The sequence below is a fragment of the Notamacropus eugenii genome, chromosome 7 (assembly GCF_028372415.1).
Source record: "Notamacropus eugenii isolate mMacEug1 chromosome 7, mMacEug1.pri_v2, whole genome shotgun sequence".
Classification (NCBI taxonomy): Eukaryota; Metazoa; Chordata; class Mammalia; order Diprotodontia; family Macropodidae; genus Notamacropus; species Notamacropus eugenii.
Genome location: NC_092878.1, coordinates 31,284,476 through 31,303,623, shown reverse-complemented (window position 1 = coordinate 31,303,623; position 19,148 = coordinate 31,284,476). Strand labels below are relative to the sequence as shown.

At 39.7% G+C, this 19,148-nt stretch overlaps 1 protein-coding gene and 2 long non-coding RNA genes across 3 annotated transcripts in view; 1 reads left to right on the top strand and 2 right to left on the bottom strand.

Moving 5' to 3' along the window:
- Nucleotides 1–19,148, bottom strand: part of LOC140513791 (uncharacterized) — a 65,638-nt gene that overhangs the window by 31,289 nt on the left and 15,201 nt on the right. The window lies entirely within an intron of this gene.
- On the bottom strand, nt 1,616–3,168 carry LOC140513858 (uncharacterized). Its single transcript, XR_011970402.1, has 2 exons — nt 2,216–3,168; nt 1,616–1,966 (listed from the first exon to the last, which is right to left on the bottom strand). It is a non-coding gene; the product is annotated as an uncharacterized lncRNA (long non-coding RNA).
- Nucleotides 4,869–14,445, top strand: LOC140513857 (uncharacterized). Its single transcript, XR_011970401.1, has 2 exons — nt 4,869–8,454; nt 10,810–14,445. It is a non-coding gene; the product is annotated as an uncharacterized lncRNA (long non-coding RNA).

Genomic DNA, 19,148 nt, shown 5'->3' with positions numbered 1-19,148 from the left:
AATTAGTCCTCCTTTATTATGTAGCTTTTCTTAAAAGGTTGAAAAGACTGGTTAGCATGAAGTTTATGATTGTCTATGGAGTTCAAATATGTGCAAATGCTTTCCAAAATTAGCACAAATACCTTATATATCTGTGTAGAAACTAAGCTAATGGGAAGAAAAAATTAGGAAACTCATTTATTGTGTTTTTCTCTATACCCTTATCCTTTTATTATTTTGTTAGTTCGATTTAAAGCTTTCTGACTTGATCTCCAGTAAACACATATTCATATGTCAAAGAAATAATTTTCATTTTTAAGGACTATATTCAATCCGTAAAATCAGAGTGTTGGATTAGGGAATCTCTAAGGGCCTTTATAACTCCAAATCTATGATGCTATGATCCTAAGACATATCCTTTTACAAATAATTACCATATCCCTCCTCATAAGCAGAGCCCTGGTATTGGGTGTTTCCAAGAATTCCTGCATTGTGGCAGCCAAGAGGGGCCTAATATTGTAATGGCACCGAGGTCATCATTTCCATTTCAATTAAAGTTCTCATCTATGATTAGTCCAATTGACTTTGGGGGTCTGATCTAATTTCTTTCTAATTTTAACTGGTTAGGTAAGTGCTGGATAAGTGGTACAGACATTAAGTGCTATTGGGGAAAATAACAAAAGAATTATCTTCAGCATGGAAACCTAACTATATAACTCAGTAGCTAAGTCATAGAGAGCAACCCGAGGTACAAAGATGGATAAGTGATTTGCCCAGAGTCAGTATGAGTGTCAGAATTTGAATGTAGGTCTTCCAGACTCTACACCCAGTTTTCTGTCCATTATGCCATCATACTTCTATAGAATAAGAAACACAAGTGATAATCACAAGAGACAATGAGAATGTAACCCTTCACCTTTAAAGAAACTATCATTGCCCATGCTACACTGGTGGCCAAACAGTGCCTGAATTGTTTAGTGATGATGGCTGGCATCGGATCATCCACATTCTCTTACCCATGACACCATGGCACAAATCAAGTTGATTAGGAGAAAACAGACTACAGATCTACTCTGGGTAGTCTGTATATTCACCATCCCTTAAGGCCAGGAAGCCGAACAAGAGGGCAAATTGCAACATAGCTCTATCAATGACTGACCATTCACAAGGATGCCACCACACATTTTCAACTTTGGTATATATCACTGATCTACTGAGATTCACTGGGGCCATATGGCACTTTAAAGGAGAAATATGAATTGAGGTAAAATGATGGGAAATTGAAAAGGAGAATTTGCTTCTCAGCTGTGGCTTATTAACAAGTATTGCTCTTCATTTCATTCTCTTTTTTTCTGCAATGTTGCCTAAGAAGCCCCAGAAGGAAGAGAGTTCATTCTTATTGGGGGGTCACTGAAGACTTCAGTGAACTCAACTTAATATAAGCATTCTCTGTGGCATGCAAATAATGCAGGCAGTGAGAAAAGAGCATAAATGGATTGTTCTTGCAGCTTTCACATCTCCATATGGTCCCAATTTATGATCATAAGCAGAATTGTTTATTTTTTTAAAAGCTTTTTAGTTCACTTTTAAGGTATTTTGCTGAGGCACAGCCTGCTCTTAAAAGAGAGAAAATGTGTGTTTTTTCCGAAGTGCTGTTTATTTTGGCTGTTTACTCATTTGCAAAAGTTCAAATGTTATTCTGTGGATTTTACTAATTTTCCTGCAGCAGCCACAAGACCAAGAGGGGGAAAATTTTTTTGCAGGGAGATACTTTCAGGGCTGCCATGAATTTGGTAAGCTTTGCAAAAGCAATTTTGAATAGGTAATTTGTTAAAGTCCCCTCAGTCACTTAATTTAACTTTATTTGCCGTCTGCAATGAGGTGTCAATTTGGCAGTTTGTATGGTGCCCAAAGATGTTTGTACACGGCGGCCAAGGTCTCTCTTTTCGGTGCTTGAACTTTCACAATTCACCTCATTTGATATTTGCTGAAAGACAGATTATCAGGAGGTTAGAGAAGACCTCAGATTCAGTAAGAGTCAACAGTTGCTCAAAAATATTGGGATCTATCAAATTATGACTTGCCCTAAACTGAACAATGTATTTTTCACTCCTCAGCCCCATGTCCTCCCTGAGAATAAATGCTCTTGCATGGCTATTCTGGGATTCCATGGTCAAATGCTCCTTGTAAGTTATTCGTCATGTCTCAGTACTGCAACAACAATAAAATTACCTACCTACTGACTATAGGAAGCAATCCATGTTGATTAACTAGAGAAAAGCAAGCCAAGTGGCAATATTCATTTCACTGACTCCCAGGCAGATTGTTCTCTTTCTGCACTGGGAAACAGGGATCAGAAACTTAGATTAGGGAACTAGGCAACCTGGGTAACATGGGTCAGAGATGTGGATGAGCACATAGAAGGCAGGTCAGACTTGACCCAAGGTCAAGTCACCCAGAAGAACACAAGTCAGAGGATAAACAAATAAATGAGAATCAGGTGGACTTTGTTTCGGGATCTGTTGAGTGAATATTCAGGAGACCAAGTAAATGGTTAAGATCCAAAAGAACCACATAAGTTGAAAGGGAAGACAATAGTAGACTGGGTCAGATGCTTGGCAAGAGACTGATAACTCAGTCAGCTCTGGACCTCCAGCTCTAATAATATAGCTGGTTTGGAGAAACTTCTCCTCTTTACCCATCTCTCCTACCATATGTAGCAATAGCCCTAAGGCTAGTAACAATTTCAGATGATTTGAATGATGCTGTCCAACTGACTGAAGAGAAACTCGGGGTGGGGCGGGGGGGACAGAATCAAAGAATGAGGGATTTAAAAGAAGATTTTAAAAATCAGATCTATTATTTCATTGGTAGAGTGAATTTCCAATAAGGAAAAATGTCCCTGCCACTTATGCTGTGTCTTTGAGAGGTGTATGGGGCACTGAAAAGTTAAGTGTTTCACACAAGGTTCCACAGTCAGGAGATGTCAGAGGCAGCATGGGAACCCAGGTCTTCCTGATTCTGGGTCCAGTTTACTTCCAATATGTCCTACTGCCTCTTTTAAAAGAGAGCATTCAGGAGAAATTTAAGTTGCTTTGCCAACTCCTGGACCAAATAAGGAATGTTCCACTGGATGGGAAACTTCCCTTCAGGTATCTAAAGGAGAAAATACATAGAAATCTGTAGTCATCATACCTGAACCTCTTCTTAGATGACATGACTTCTCTTGGAGACAAGAGAGTGGCATGGTCCTGCTCTCTGGGAAACTTTTGTGAGAACAGGGTGAGTAGCCACAAGGAAGGGAAGTCCATAATTTGGTCCTGTTACCATTCAGCAGGGATGCAAAGAAAAGCTGCACTTCCTACCAGGCAGGGAGACCCTACAGGCATTCCCCTTTGCAGACATCTGAGGATAGAAAAAAAAATTTGCTCTAGGAAAAATCTTGGCATTGCCATTGAGTGCTGCCTGATACCACTTGCTGGGAGTTGCCTACATCTGACTACAAGAAAAGCTATTTTAGAGATCAATGTCTAAAATTTTACAATGCCCTTGGGAATGACTGGAGGTTCTTGTTGGGAGCCCATGGCCTAAGAGTCACACACCAGAGGTGTTTCGGACAGCTGGTTTGTTCATTCGAGGGGGGCTTCATATTCCAAGAACTCTACTGGGAATTCTACTTTTTTTTTCTTCCACCTTTCAATAAAACTTTCCTTTTTTAACTTTGTGAACTATATGCTTGTCAAGGGAGTTGGTGTTAGCACACTGGGCAGCATCAGTAATTTTCCAGATTGGTGTGTGTGTGTGTGTGTGTGTGTGTGTGTGTGTGTGTGTGTGTGTGTGCGAGTGTGTGTGCGTGTGTGAGACAGAGAGAAAGAAAGAGAGAGAGAGAGAGAGAGAGAGAGAGAGATTACCCAAAGTGACCCTGAGTTCTTTTTTGCTGTGAGAGCCCTCTGATACAAGAGTTACAATGTGATTCCTATCTATCCAGGAATGAGTCCCAACGTAGCTCTGCTGAACCTGATGTGGGGGAGTACTTAATTGGCAGTACCTAACTAAAGTAAAGTGTTGTGTGCATTCATCTTTCATTGTTGAAGAGGACCACGCCATCAGAGAAACGATGACATGACTTGCACTTGACTTTGTTTTGAGTGAGGGAGGGCTGTGCAGGTCACCAGCCTCACTTCTCCAAAGCCATCTGGATCCAGTGACCAGATATTCATCAGGATGACTGGAGATGACCCAGAATGAGGCAGTTGGGGTTAAGTGACTTGCCCAAGGTCACACAGCTAAGTGAGTGTCAAGTGTCTGAGGTAAGATTTGAACTCAGGTCCTCCTGACTCCTGCACTGGTGCTCTAGACACTGCACCATCTAGTTCCCTCAAAGTAAAGTATTATGATCTGCAAGAATGAGTAAGGTCTGATAAGCAGATCATAACTACTGTGGGGCATTAGAAGAACAAAGATACCAGGAATGGTAACTCAGATTAGAAGAACTATGGAGAGACTTGTCCATTCTGTTTGATGGTTGAGGACCCTGATCCTACCTCCTGAGGCTTTAGAGTCAGAAGACTTGGATTCAAATCCTACTCCTGATATTTGCTACCTGTATGACTTAGGGCAAGTCACAACCTCCCTTGGCCTTAGGTTCCTTGAGTATAAGGAGGGAACTGGTCTAGAATGCCTCTGATGATCTCTCCTAGATCTATGACCTTGGGATTCCTGTGGATGCCCTGGGATGGGGAACATTCTCTCCAAAGGAAAAAAAAAGAGGCACAAAGTTGGCACTTTTCTCATTTAACAAGAGAATATGTCAGGAAGTAACAGAAAGGTAAATGAACCCAGGTAATCAACAAATCGAGAATCACATGTGGTCCAAACTACACATAAACAAAGAATCTCCTCTCTAACATTCCCACAACTAATCACCCAAAGTCTGCTTTTAAAATCTCTAGAAAAGAAGAACCCATTTTTTTATCCACTTCTGAATAACCCTGATTGTATAAGAAAGTTATTCCTTATGTTGAGCCAAAATTTGCCTCTCTTACACTGGTTAATTATTGCTACCAGTTCTGCCTATGAAAGCCAAAGGGAACATTCTAATCCCCTTTCCATTTGATTTCCCTTCAAATACTTCAAGACTGACTGCTCTCCTCCAGGCTAAACATGCTAAATTCCTTCCACTAATGCTTGCTCGGCATCATCTCTATACTATAGAGCTGCAATGACCCTCCATCATACCATCTGCTCCCCTGGATCTACTGAATGATAAATGAGAGCTGGCAATGCTTCAGGTAACTGTTTAGATAGACTGCCTGAGACTAATCACAACTCAGAATGGCTAAATAAACTTATTGAGTTTTCTATGCAACATTCACTTTGGGCAGGCTAACAGGTAGTACAGCTTTTTAAGACTGGTAAGTGTTTCACATTTTGTAACTTTTTTTTACAGGATCCTACATGATCCAATCATTATATATTGTTAAGTACAGAAGAAAGTGATATTTTAAAGCTTCAGATAAATAGATATCTATATGTAGATGTATATCTAGATGTACATATATTTTGGGTGTATGTGTTGGGAGGGAAGGGAAGGAGGAAGGGATTAAGAGGGGAGAGGAAAAGGAGGAGAAGGAGAGAGGGAGAGAGACAGACAAGGATGACAGGATTTTTTAAAAAGGGGATTAGTGTTAGCACAGCAAAAAAAAATAGTGCAACTGAGCTAGAGGGGAGAAAAGTCAGCAACTGCAATTCAATATCCTTGAAGGATACACTAAGCCCTTATCAAAACTAGAGTTTCTTGAAACCAGTACACAGGAGCAAGAAGCAGCAAAATTTGCATTGTTGGTGTTTGAAAGATGACTATCACCGTACAGTATTTCCCATGCCAAACATTGCAGTGCTTTTAGGAAGAAAGGAGTAGGTGGGGGCATTAGGAGGAGTATGGGATTGGATATCCCTGAGTGTTTTGTCTTTTGTGTCTTTGGGAATATTTCTTCCGTATGTTCCCCTGGAGGGGTCTTCTTATGTGCTGAACTATGAAGACAAGCTATCTCAGGGTTTGTGCACAGGGAACACCAAAAGGGCTTGCTACAATGGACCTGTGTCACAAAATCAGGAAAGACTGTCTCAGTGCCTTCTGAACTCCCTCCTCTTTAGGGAGTTTTGAGATCCTGACAATGAGGACAATGAGGAAACAATGATGATTAGCATGCAATTATTACTTACTTTTATGGAGAATTTAAACAATATATTTAATGGGTCATACAAGACATCAAGAGGGAAACATGAAAATTTTAATTAAAACCATGCTCTAAATATCCTGTTGCTCTTCTACATATTTGTTTATTTCTCCCTAGGATTGATTTGTTAAGAGCTTTGGAATTACCAGGGGGAAAGCTTTTGGGGATGTTTGAAACCCATGATTCAAAACAGAGAGAGACACTTGGGTGATGGAACTGGCTATGACATCAGAGGTAACTCAGTCACTCTTCATGCCATTTGCTTAAAGTCATTGGCTCTGCCCTTTATGGAGATGCTGAGAAACTTTCCGAGGTTTTTAATTCCCCCTTATCCTTTAAGCTTTTTACAAGACTCGTTCTGAGTGAGGGTAAAACTGATACTAAAAATAAATTTATTTTCTCATGGTAGTAAGGATCCCCAACCTCTTTCCTGCCAAATGGAAGGGAGATTTTGATGACAGACAAGCCAAAATGGTTCTACTAAGAGACTGACAAGTTCATAGTTCTCAGGTTATTTCTCTTCCACAAGAGTTCAATAAAATTAAATATACCTATAAAGACAAAAGGAAAAAAAGGAATGAATCTAATTCTTTAACACAAAATGTTCAGTCTAGCATTTTAGAGGCTTCCAGAGACTCCCAACTACCTTTCTAGTTTTATTTTATATTGCTTTCTTTCATGAATTCTCCATTACAGTCAAACTGGCCTTCTACCTGGTCCTGGTATATAACATTCCATCTCCTGCCTCCTTCTCTTTGCACAGATGGCCCCTGTTAAGGGGTCTCTGAACTTGTCTTTTTGAGTTGCCATATTTTCCAGAAATACTGAACCCAGAACATGCAGGAGGCTCTGAATGTGTCAAGCCTGAAGCTTCCCCTGAGCTTACGTAATTTGTTGTTGCACCCCAAACTGGACTCCTTGTGTCCTTGAGAGTCAAGACAGGCGCCAGCCAGTCTGTGCCAGGCTGGGATAATGCTTGTGCAGCTGGGGTCCTTTACAGATAAACAGATCCTCCTATCTTCATAGTCTAGCAGTTCCCAAGGGAAAAGACTGAGGTTTTTTGCCCACCTTGCTCCTCCTCATGGGGAGTGGTTTTGTCTTTTTCCACCTTTGCTGTTCTCCCTTTCATGTCATTCTCTTTCCTGGTGTCCCCTCCTCCCTTTGTCCTGTTTTTGTAAAAATGTAAACTTCTGTAAAGACTGGGAACCCTATGGGTTACACATGCATGTTCATTTTCTTTTCACGTTGTCTTGTGACAGCGATTGCCTGTTGACACCTTCCATGTTTGGAATGTACTCTCTCCTTGCCTGTGCCTCTTGGAATTCCTAACTTCCTTCAAAATATCACAGAAATAATATCTCCCATTTAAGGCCTTTCCTCAACCATCCAGTTGTTAACTAGATGTGATGGCACAATGTACAAAATGCTGAACTGAACTTTGAAACAGGAAGACCTGAGTTCCAATCCTGCCCTAGATACTCGATACCTATGTAGCTCTGATTCAGCTTTCCCCTCTCTTCCACTTCCTCAGTTTTCTCATTTGTAAAATTGCACCTAGTGATTGCACCCACCACACAAAGCTGTTATAAAGATCAAATGAGGAAATACATATTTAAAGAGCTATGCAAACCTGAAAGTAAAAAAAAAAACAAACCAACCCCAAGCTCTGTTAGAGCTCCTTCCTTCCTGAAATTAGTTTGCACAAGCTTTTAAATACTTAGTATCTGTGTGTGTATGTCATATTCTTCCAAAAAAAAATGAAGGCTCTCGGGATCAGGACTACATTTGTATCCTCAGTACCTATTAGGCACTTAATAGACATCTGCTGAATTGAACTGGAGTGGCATTGAATAAGGTCACATTTATAAATACTGTTACATAAGAAAGCTGATAATGATCCACCAAAATAAAAATTACTGTGTACAGATTTGTTGTTGTTGTAGATAGCTAGATATAATAAATAAAATACATAAGCATACACACACACGTGTGTGTGTGATATATCTATCCAAAACATTTCAGTAGAACTAGGGCATGTATTTGGAGAGAGAGTGATTGTTTGAATTGAAGGCAAGTAATTCATTGGTGGCCCAATATACCGGTACTTTCTTTCAATTCAGGGGTTTGAGATTGAGAGACCATTCATACAATAACTTTCTTTATATTTGCAGTTTTCAGATGGTTTGACATACACTGTCTCAATGAATCATCATGATAACCCCGGGAGGTAAGCAAGGTAGGTATCGTAATCCCTATTTTACAGCTAAGGGTACTGAGGCTCAGGGAAGTTAAATAACTTGCCAAAGGGTTAAGCAGACAGTAAATGGCAGATCCAGACTAGAAGGTAGGGCAGTTGCCTCTGAATCCAGTGCTCTTATCATTACACTAGGATGCTGCATGACAATATTCAATCTGAGGTCCTTCCCAGCTCTAGTTCTAGGGTCCTATGACCTGGACCTTTCAATTGGGACACTTTTAATTATCATCTCATTTATTCCCACTGTAACCTAGTAGATAATGGAAACATTCACCTCCCACTGAGGACCCATAATAGGAAAAGACCAATCTAAAGTATAAGCAGAGGCCCTAAGCAGAGGCCAAGCTGTCTTTCACAGGGCTGGCTAGCTGGGAAAAACTCTAAAACCAGCTATTCCTCCCTTGAGTACCATTGTAAGAACCCTGCTCCCTCTGGCATCAGATCTTCAAGGATGCTGTATCAATCCCACTGAGTCACATCATCAGCCAGAGGGTATCCTATGTTTTCAGTGTCTTTCTTTCCATCCAAACTTAGCAACAACATAACTCTCAGAAACCTGCTCTCTGTTGTGACATTATGCAGTTGCATATTTTTAACTAAAAAGGCACATTTCTTCTGATGTGTTGACTAATAGATGTGATAGCTCCTCCTACTTAACTCAAAGCTTTAACCAGGCTAAAATTCACTTCTTTAAAAAGCCTACAAGGAATAATAAAAATTTCCGACACAGAATAAGGGAGAAGCTTTCAGTGAGATGAGTGGTTCAACATCCCTCAATGGCACCATGTAGACAGCAGCCTAGGGTGCCTATACCTGAAGCCAATCTGGCCTTTTGCATGCTTAGACCCTACCATAGAGCTGCTTTAGCAAAGTCCAACTTGGGAGGCAGGAGGGAAAACCAAACCATTTCCTGACTTCTGTTAAACATTTCATCCTTGTCACTACCATCACACCAAGAATACTAATAAAGCAGTGGCCTAGGCATAGGGTAATGCCAGGTATTTTAGGAAGCTAGTTAAAAGGACACAACTTTGTCCTTTTAAAGGACAAAAAGGACATAATGTCATCACAAGGAAATGCCCTGATGAGTCATTAAGAGACAAATGTTTCAGAGGCAAGAAACCAGCAGGGAAAACTCTGCTCTCCCAGGGCTTTGCTCTCTTTTCTCCATATTTTAATTTGATATAAAAGAAAAATTTCTGACATTCAGAACCATCCAAAAGTAGTCCTGCTTCAAAATGCAGGAGAATCTTTTTTAATTAAATTATTTTGTTACATTTTAAAGTTCAGGACTGTCTCCTGCCCTCCCTCCCTACCACACACTAAAGAAAGTCACCCTTTTATCTATCTACTTATCTACATATATGCATATGTATGTATGTACATATACACGTACAAATAAATTCATATATATGTACACACACACACGCATATATAGATATATAGATATGTAAAATCTAACTATGCAGAATCATTTATGAGTTCTTTCTCTGGAGGTGGTTAGTATCTTTCTTCATAGAGGTCTTTTGTAGTTGATTTGAGTATCTGTAATACTCAGAATAACTTTCGTCATTCACAGTTATTCTTCGAACAATTATTGCTGTTTCTGTGTACAACATTCTCTTGCTTCTGTTCACTGAAATCTTTCTATGTTTTTCTAAAAATCAACCTCTCATCATTTCTTACAGTACAGTAGTATTCCATCACAATCATAAACCACAACTTGTTTAGCCATTCCCCAACTGCTGGGCATCCCCTCAATTTCCAGTTCTTTGCCACTACAAAGAGAGCTGCTATAAATATTTGGAAACATAGGTTCTTTTCCTTTTTCCCTGATCACCTTGGGAAACAAAGTAAATAATGGTATTGCTGAGACAAAAGGTATACACAGTTCCATATCTCTTTTGGCATAAAGGAAATTCCTTTTCATAGAGGTCTTCAAATTGAGGCTATATTACTACCTGTCAGAGAAATTGCGGACAGAATTGAGATGGCCTGTATGTCCCTTTCAATTCTGGGATTCAACATATGAATTAGCTATGGGAATGAGAAAGCCAATTGTTATGTGACTCTCAGTTTCCTTATATATAAAATAAGGATAGATTTAAACTACGTACCTCAAGGTAATGAGATCCCTTTGTGTGCCTTAAGCACCATACAAATATAAGTTGCTAATTTTCCTGTCAACTAGCCTAACTGGGCTAGATGAACTTCTAACATTCTTTCGAGCTTTTAGAATTAAAAAAAAAACAAAACAAAACACAATGGCATGATGGAAAAAGAATCTGGATGGAAATTAGGAGATTTAATGATAATGACAACACTTTTTCATAGAATCAGTCAACCAGAGCTAGGTGTGAATAAGGACTGGACACCTCCTTAAATCAAAGACATTTCAACTAGATGCTACGAGAAGATGGTTCTATTTGAATGAGGGACTTGGCAACACCTTGTGGGACCTACATACTACCAGAGAGTTACTTTAGAACCTGAATACTTGAATATATGACAAGGAAGAAGAGGAAGAGATAAAAAGGAATCACTTGGACTTGGAGGGAGAAGAACATTTCATCTGTGGCCTAGGTCTCCTCCCACCCCAGCTGAAGGAGTACCCCCCTTCAAGCTGCAAAAGACCCAAAGATTTTAGATTTTCCACCTTACCACTTACCATCAACATCCTAGAAGTGCCCCAGGATTGGCTGGTGACAACGTCTGTGTTGAAAGTCAAGGGCAAGACTGAACATGATGAGGAAATAGATTCAAAGGTCTACAAAGATTCCAGCAGAAAAACTATACTTCACCTAAAGGAATCACCTTCAGAATTACAGAATTTTCAGGAACTATGAGTTACTCCTTTGCCATGTGTTCTAGAGTCTGAATCTGCTTTGTATCCTGGACTCTGTATGTAGTGATGGAAAAGTGTATCGCAGACTTTGGGGGAAGGCTGTTTTCTACCAACTGTTCTTACTATCTACTACCTTTGTAAAAGAAAACCCTTTTTCTAAAAGGGTTAATTAATAACAACTGATCATCATGGTAAGAAACATAACAGTAGTGCTCATAAGCCATAGCATTAGAAAACAGCCCCAACACCTTAGGGCTACCCCTAGACTCTGAAAAGCAACCTACAGGCACCTTCTGGACCTTTAAGTCAGGGTTGAGAGGGAGCCCCAAGTTTATATGTGCTATGTTATTAAGTCATTTTTCAGTCTTTTTTCAGTCTGACTCTCTGTGACTCCGTTTGAGATTTTCTTGGCAAAGATACTGGAGTGATTTGCCATTTCCTTCTCCAGCTCATTTTATAGATGAGGAAACTAAGGCAAACAGGGTGGTGACTTGCTCAGGGTCACACAGCAAAAAGGTTTCTAAGAACGGATTTGAACTCACAAAGATACCTTCCTGGTTCAGAACCCAGTGCTCTTTCCAGTATTCCATTTAGCTGCCTTATGTGCTTCATGGTGCAAAAGAACAGAAAATATATTGGATGTGGAGTAAGACAAGCTGCTACTAAATAACTATTACCTTGGGTAAGTGCTGAGCCTCAGTTTCCCAATTGTTGAAACCAGGTGGGGTTGGTCCCATCAGCTCTCACATTCTGCATTCTAGTCCTCAACCTGCCACCAACTATTCATGTGACATTAGTCAAATCACTTAACTTTCCTAAGCCTCAATTTGTCCATCAGTAAAATAAGGTAGATGGAGTACTCTAGGATAATTTTTATCCCTAACATTCACTTATCATTTTATTCTAATTCATTGGCTTTTGTATAGTAATGTGTACTTTTTAGAGCAGGGTGGCACAGTAGGTAAGAGTGTTGGTCTGGAGTCAGGAACATTGTTCTTCCTAAGATCAAATCTGACCTAAGACACTTTTCTAGCTGTGTGACTCTGGGCAAGTCACTTAACTCTGTTTGCCTCAGTTTCTTTATTGGTCAAATGTGTTGGAGAAGGAAATGGCAAACCACTCCAGTATGTTTGCAAGAAAACCCTAAATGACGTCATGAAGAATTGGACAACAGCTGAAAAACGAATGGATAGTAGCATGCTTTTCAGAGCACTGTCATATACATTCTCGTTGCATCTTCACTACAATTCAATAGGAGTTGGTAGGACTGTATTATTTCCATCTTACCGATGAGAAAACAGATGCAGAGAAAGCTAAACCACTTGCCTAAGGCCCACCTCCAGCCCATGGCAAAACCAGGATTATAATTCCAATTCTTTGACTTTGGTTCCAATGCTGTTTCTCCTACACACATACAGATATGGCACCTATGTGATAAACACTTGCCACCTATACATTAAAGAAGACCAAGTCATTGATTTTGCTACCCACTGATATATGTTGCTGTCCTTCTGATTCAAAGGTGACACACTGCCAATGAGCGGAGCCCAAGTATGCAAACGTGATAGAAACAACCAAAACATAATCCTTCCTTCTCACACAAGAGCTTTCATATGGTTCAAAGCTAAAAAAAGTTTTGTATAGAACATGTCAGCAACCGTGGTTCCTTAGGCAAGAGTTCTTCTCCAAACCCATATTCAGAGAAAGCATTCCTCTTTCCATCACTCTTTAACTATACCTTAGGCCAATCACTTTTCATTTATTTTCCAGCCACTCCTGGCAGTGCTGGACCCTTGAAGATCATCTATTTGACTTATCTTCCTGAGAGGAGCAGTATTTCCCAGTAATATAACTCTAATCAGTAAGTAACACTAAGTAACGACCCACAATTAGCAAAAGTCTATACTACCCAAAGGCAGCTGGGTGGTGCAGTAGATAAAGTGCCAGGCCTGGAGTCAGGAAGACTCATCTTCCTGAGTTCAAATCTGGCATCAGGCACTTACTAGTTGTGTGATCCTGGGCAAGTCACTTAACCCTGTTTGCCTCAGTTTCCTCATCTTCAAAATGAACTGGAGAAGGAAATGGTAAACCACTCCAGTATCTTTGGCAAGGGAACCCCAAATGAAGCTAGGAAAATTGGACACAACTAAAATGCTGCACAGTAATAACATGCTAGCCACTGGGAATGGCTGGCATTTACAGTCTGAGCCCCTGCCCAAGTTGAGAAGACATACATCTGCCTTAGGAATATCATGGGCATATACAAATGCTATATGTCTTCTCATCATCCATGATAAGCTTTATTCTACCCTTTCTCCTCCAGTAGACTCCCATACTCCCTACATCCATACAACCTATCAAGTTGTCAGGGGCCAACAGTGCCATTTGATGACCCAATCAAAGTAGTCTCTTCCACATTACTGCCTTTTTTACCCCTGACAAGTGGTCATCTGGCTCTTACCCTGTTTTATGGTGTAATATATTAAGCACTTATTGTATGCTAGCAATTGAAAGAGATACAAAGTTTAGAAAATCCTTCCTGGAAGCATGTTGACACAACCATCATGCCAGAAAGATGGCAGGATGACTCCTGGGGCTTAGCAGGTACTAAAAACTGACTGTGGATGATGCCAAGGGAAATTTCAGCTTGGAATGAGAGGGAATCTTCTAAAGAACTGTAGAGGATTAAACACAAAGATGATTATGATACAGAAATATTACTTGAAAATGGCATTAGAGAATGGAAGAACAAAGCACTGTGTGAAGCCTCAGAGGAAAAGCTATGCAAATATTACTAATAATAACAGCAAGTATTTGTATGACATTTTCCTGTTTTCCTTTGTGTTTGCCAGTCATTTTTACTGGCAACTTCTCAAGGAGATCAGGTTGCATGGCACTATTCCCATTCACCAAATAGGGTCACTGAGTCCCAGAGAGTTTGCCTGGCTTGTCCCAGGCTACAGGCCAGGTTTGAGGGAAGTCAGGAGGACTGGTCTAGATAAGCTGCATTTGGGACATTGCCATAGATCCTATTGTAATCATGGACCTTGAGATGGATAACTTGACCACTCTCTTAAATGCAGGGAGTCTCTGCTTGTCCCTAGACCAGACCCCTCGGCACCAAAGCTTGTCCCATAAAAAAAACGAAGGCACTTAAAAGACTCCTGTGTGCTATATATAAATCTAGTTAAATGGAAGCTAACTGCCAAACATTCTGCTGAACGCATACACACAGAAATCCTTCTAATATGATTATAAAGTATCATTTACTGTCAGGACAACTGCTTGGCCTTATTCTTCCCTTATTTTAAGACAATAGCACCTTTAGCACTGCCACATTTTTGCACACTTCAGTGACCAGCTACTATTCAGAGTTTGAATGGCCCTCAGCAAACGGTCCTTCTCATGATTCACTGTGGATTGAAATTAAAAAGAGGCAGGGGAGAAGATAGAGAAACTCCACAGTTAGGTTCCAAGGGCAGATATCTTATGCTCATTTTCAGCAAAAGATTTGCCCCAATTCTCCTGTCTATTGCTGATATTTGGGAAGTTAATGTTGGTTGCTCGCCTTAAGAGACAATATGACTTGTTGATAAACAATCAAAAATCTTCAAAAATCACCAGAAAACTGGTAGATTGCCTTTCACAGGCTTCAACAGGTCTAGCATCTGGTAGCTATATCAGTCACAATCTCTGTGAAAAGGCCCAGGAGAAGGATGATGTTAACAGAGTATCAAAGGAGAACCACTACTGGAATGATAAAACTTAATTATGATTAGAACCAGAAAGTCCTAATACTCTAAGGTCATTTTAACCTTACAGTAAGCATCATTCCTTTACCTAGGCTGAGCCAAATCTGTTCATATGATTGGCTTTGTTCTTTTTCAGGTTCATCTAGCAAATAACTTCCCTACTTACCTGACCTCCCCAACTGCTAATGTCTCCCCCCTCAATGATTAATTCCATATGTTCTGTATCCTGTAGGTACCCATTTGTGTACATGTTTATCTCCCCCATAAAAATGTGAACTTTTTTATGTTAGGGACTGCTTTTTAATTTTTTCTTTGTATTCCTCAGAACAGTAGTATGTACTTAGTAAATGCCTGCTGGCTGACTGATGGAATGACATTCTCAATTTCCTTGAGCACCTGCCACTCAGTAAGGCACCCTATCAAGCAACAAGATCAGAAGACAAAAATTAGGAACTCAGGGATTCAGAAGAGCCTCCCTCTGGCTTCTGGCTCTCAGACCAGTGTGGTCAACACAGAGTCATGGAAGCTGCACGTGAGAGTTGGGTAAGAGGTGGATACCAGAGGTGGATAAGCAGCCCTGAAAAGGGTTTGACAATCCCTCACCTCAGAGGTGTCTGTCCTCCCTGAACATCCTGTACACCCTGTGACAAGAGTATGATGTAGGTACATAAGAACTGTTGCTACTTTATACAGGAGCAAAAAGATACAGAGATATTAAATAATTGGACTAGTATGACCCACCTAGTTAATGGCTAAATGAGCACTTGAACTGAGGTCTCTTGACTTGCAGGCTCTCTACACTACTATACAATTAATTTTAGTGCCTTGGTTAATACACTGGCATCTCCCCTGTGCACTCCCTCCTTCTCACACTAGAGTCCCAAGGAACACTACAACTTAGGGGCAAGGATTAATTTTATAACGCTGGGGCCAAGCTTGTGATCTTTCAAATCTCTTCAGCCTACTCCAATAACTTTCTTCCTGAGCTATGGAACTCAAGGCATTTGTACCAATTTGATCTAAGAAGTAAGTTTGTCTGTGCATTTCCTAATGAACAAATCTCCCCCTAAAAGATCATGTAAACAAACCTGCATGTGGTTTTCCACCAATCCTAGGGTTACTACTGTTACCTCCCAAACAGAGAAGGATTATACCAACCCAAGTAGATGGAAGGGAGCTGGGGTTCCAGAGCAGTCAGCTCTCCAATACCCACATTACCTTGCTCTTATCTTGCACACAAATGCAGACAGTTTTGGCATACGCTGCCTTCTCATTTCCACCTATTTAAATTCTTTCCTCCTCCTTTCTCTTATAGAATCAGTACAGGTATCAACTTTCTTGATCCTCCCACTTGAAAGTGATCTTGTCAAAATACTTCAAATAGTTACCTCCTTTGCACGTTTACTCTGCATTGTATTTATTCACCTCCAGGTTATCCCCTCCCGCTTAGGCTATAAATTCATTGAGCAAAGAGAGTATGTCATTTTTTAAATGAATACTCAACACCTAGCAGATAGTTTTACATGTAATATCAGCTTGATCGATGCCTGTCAAAATAATGAACACTGAATGAATATGCACTAAGTGAGGGATTTATGCAGATATGAAATAGTGTTCATTCCAAGCTGACTTGCTCTAACTAATAATAATAGCAGCTAACATTTATATAGCATTTTAAGGTCTGCCATGCACTTTATATATGCTATGTCATGGGATCCTCATTTCAAGCCAATGTAATAGAAACCATTATTATCCTCATTTAACAAGTCAGAAAACTGAGGCTGAGAGTAGTTTAGTGAGTTGCCCAGGGTCACATAGCTAGTAAGTATCTGAGGTAGGATTTGAATTCAGGTCTTCCTTACTCTAGTCCAGAGTATCACCCAGTATATCGAACAGCTACCTATCACAATTCTAACTAGCTCCCTCTCAATGTCAAATTGAATAGGTTCGGGCATACAAACTACACTATTACCCTTCTTTAATATTTCAAGATTTGTGACTTGCACAGATGTTAATTCTAAGCAGGATCATTTCACAAAACAGTGAAGAACAATGAATAGGAATATGTAGAAAGTTTGAAACTGGAAGAAGAAAAAGAAACAGACAAAAAAATGGAACAGATCTGTCAACATTTCTATGGCCAATCATTTTCATCATTGCTGATCATGAAAACGCAGAATTCAGCCCTTGCCATGCTCTATAAGAAAATAAAATTGACACTACAGAGATGAAAACAATACAAGTTTCACCAAAACAAAGTATGCACAAAAGAGGCTTATGTTGTTGGTAACACAATTTTGCAAGAACCTAGGGATCATTTTTGAAAATATCAGAAAGCACTGAAAATACCAAATGACCTAGGGAAGAGAGGAGGTATCACAAATGGTATTATTTTTATAGAGCAATTAAGACATCAGTAACTACTGACCCAAATGCTTGTTTTCTCATCTTTATAAAATCTTTGTGAGAATGATCTACATACTATGAAAAGTACGCTTGATGAAAATACGAGATGGGAACGGGCACATTACGAGATGGGAACGGGCACATTTTTTCGAAACACTCAATCTAGACTGACTATAGGAAACATAAGGAAGCAAAATTTGTCTAAGGAACATAAGATCTCATTGATTGCCATTTGTTGATTATGAAAAAAACATGTGAAACTCTAGATCAAAATGCAACATCAAAGGCACTCTTCTAATAAGGTCCCATGAATTAAGATCGTAAAAGAGTCCTTGGTAGATGCAAAGAGATAAATTTGTCCAGGGATCCTTTGAATTGCAACACCTATCAGAGGATGAAACAAGGATTTGTATGACCACCATAGGTATCTACCATGGTCATCTTCATTGTTTTAAATGAAGATACTTCTGTTTTAGTGAAGACAGAGGTCTACCTACTGCTGATGCTGATTTTTGCTGATATTTAGGAAAAAAAAACATTTATCTTTGTACTTTCTCAACTCTATCCCCCCTTCCTCTCCCACATCCCAACCCTCCCCCCCTCCCCCCACACACACATTATATACTGATTTTATGGAAAAATCCATTCTGAGTTCCAAACCACTTAGAAATGGATTTTGGGAACACAACCCATTGGTAAGCTGGAGTCCTCCTATATCCGTCTGCATTCATTGTTGGAGATTATCTGGGAAAACATGGGCTTCCTGCCTCAGCCCTATTACCCAACTAGCCCTGAGCTGGGAGTGAAATCAGACTTGGGCACAGAGGATTTGAGCCTGAGTGAATTTGTGTCTGCATTCCAAAATGAACTAGGGAGTATCTATTGTTTTATATTATTCACATTAAACTTTCTCCTTGATTTGGATAATTGGGGTATATCCCCTTAGAAAGGAGTTCGTTGGCAACCAAGCAACTAAAATCATTTTTACTACTCTATTAGAATATTATGAATAATAATTTATTTACACAAAATGTTCCCATTTTGCCAGTTGTTTCTGCAGGACAGGGGTTTCCACACTTAATTATATCACAGATTTTCAGCTTGAAATATATGGACAGAACCAAGAAATGCTGGACAAGGGTCATGGTAAATGTATACAATACAAAACTCCAAAGATAAAGTGTTGGAAATTTTAAAGCACAAAAAAGAAAGAAAGAAAGAAAAAACTTAAACCCTTTTCACATTTTAAAAATGGCACACGTAAAAGTTTTAAGTACATGCAATACTTTATAGCAAATTTTTTGGGGGGAGGGGGGGCCTGGAAATATTGCTGACATTGGAAATTTTCTCCCTGAACTCCTTTCTGAATCATTTGGAATACCAGGATTCTGGGAAATATGGTCTGGGAAACAATGTTCCAATACAAAAAGTTGTACATGATTATTCCAGTTTCCCCAAGGGATCACTGAGACCCAGAAAGATTGCCTCACTTAGCACAAGCCAAGGAGTAGTTAGGTTATAGGGCCTTCTATATCTACTTTCCCTAAATTATTCAAATCAAAACCCTTTTCCCAGAAGTATTTCTCATATATGCTAATGCTACTACAGAGGAATAAACATAATCCACTGATTTATTTGGGAATTACTGTTACTTGCCAATGAATTACTCC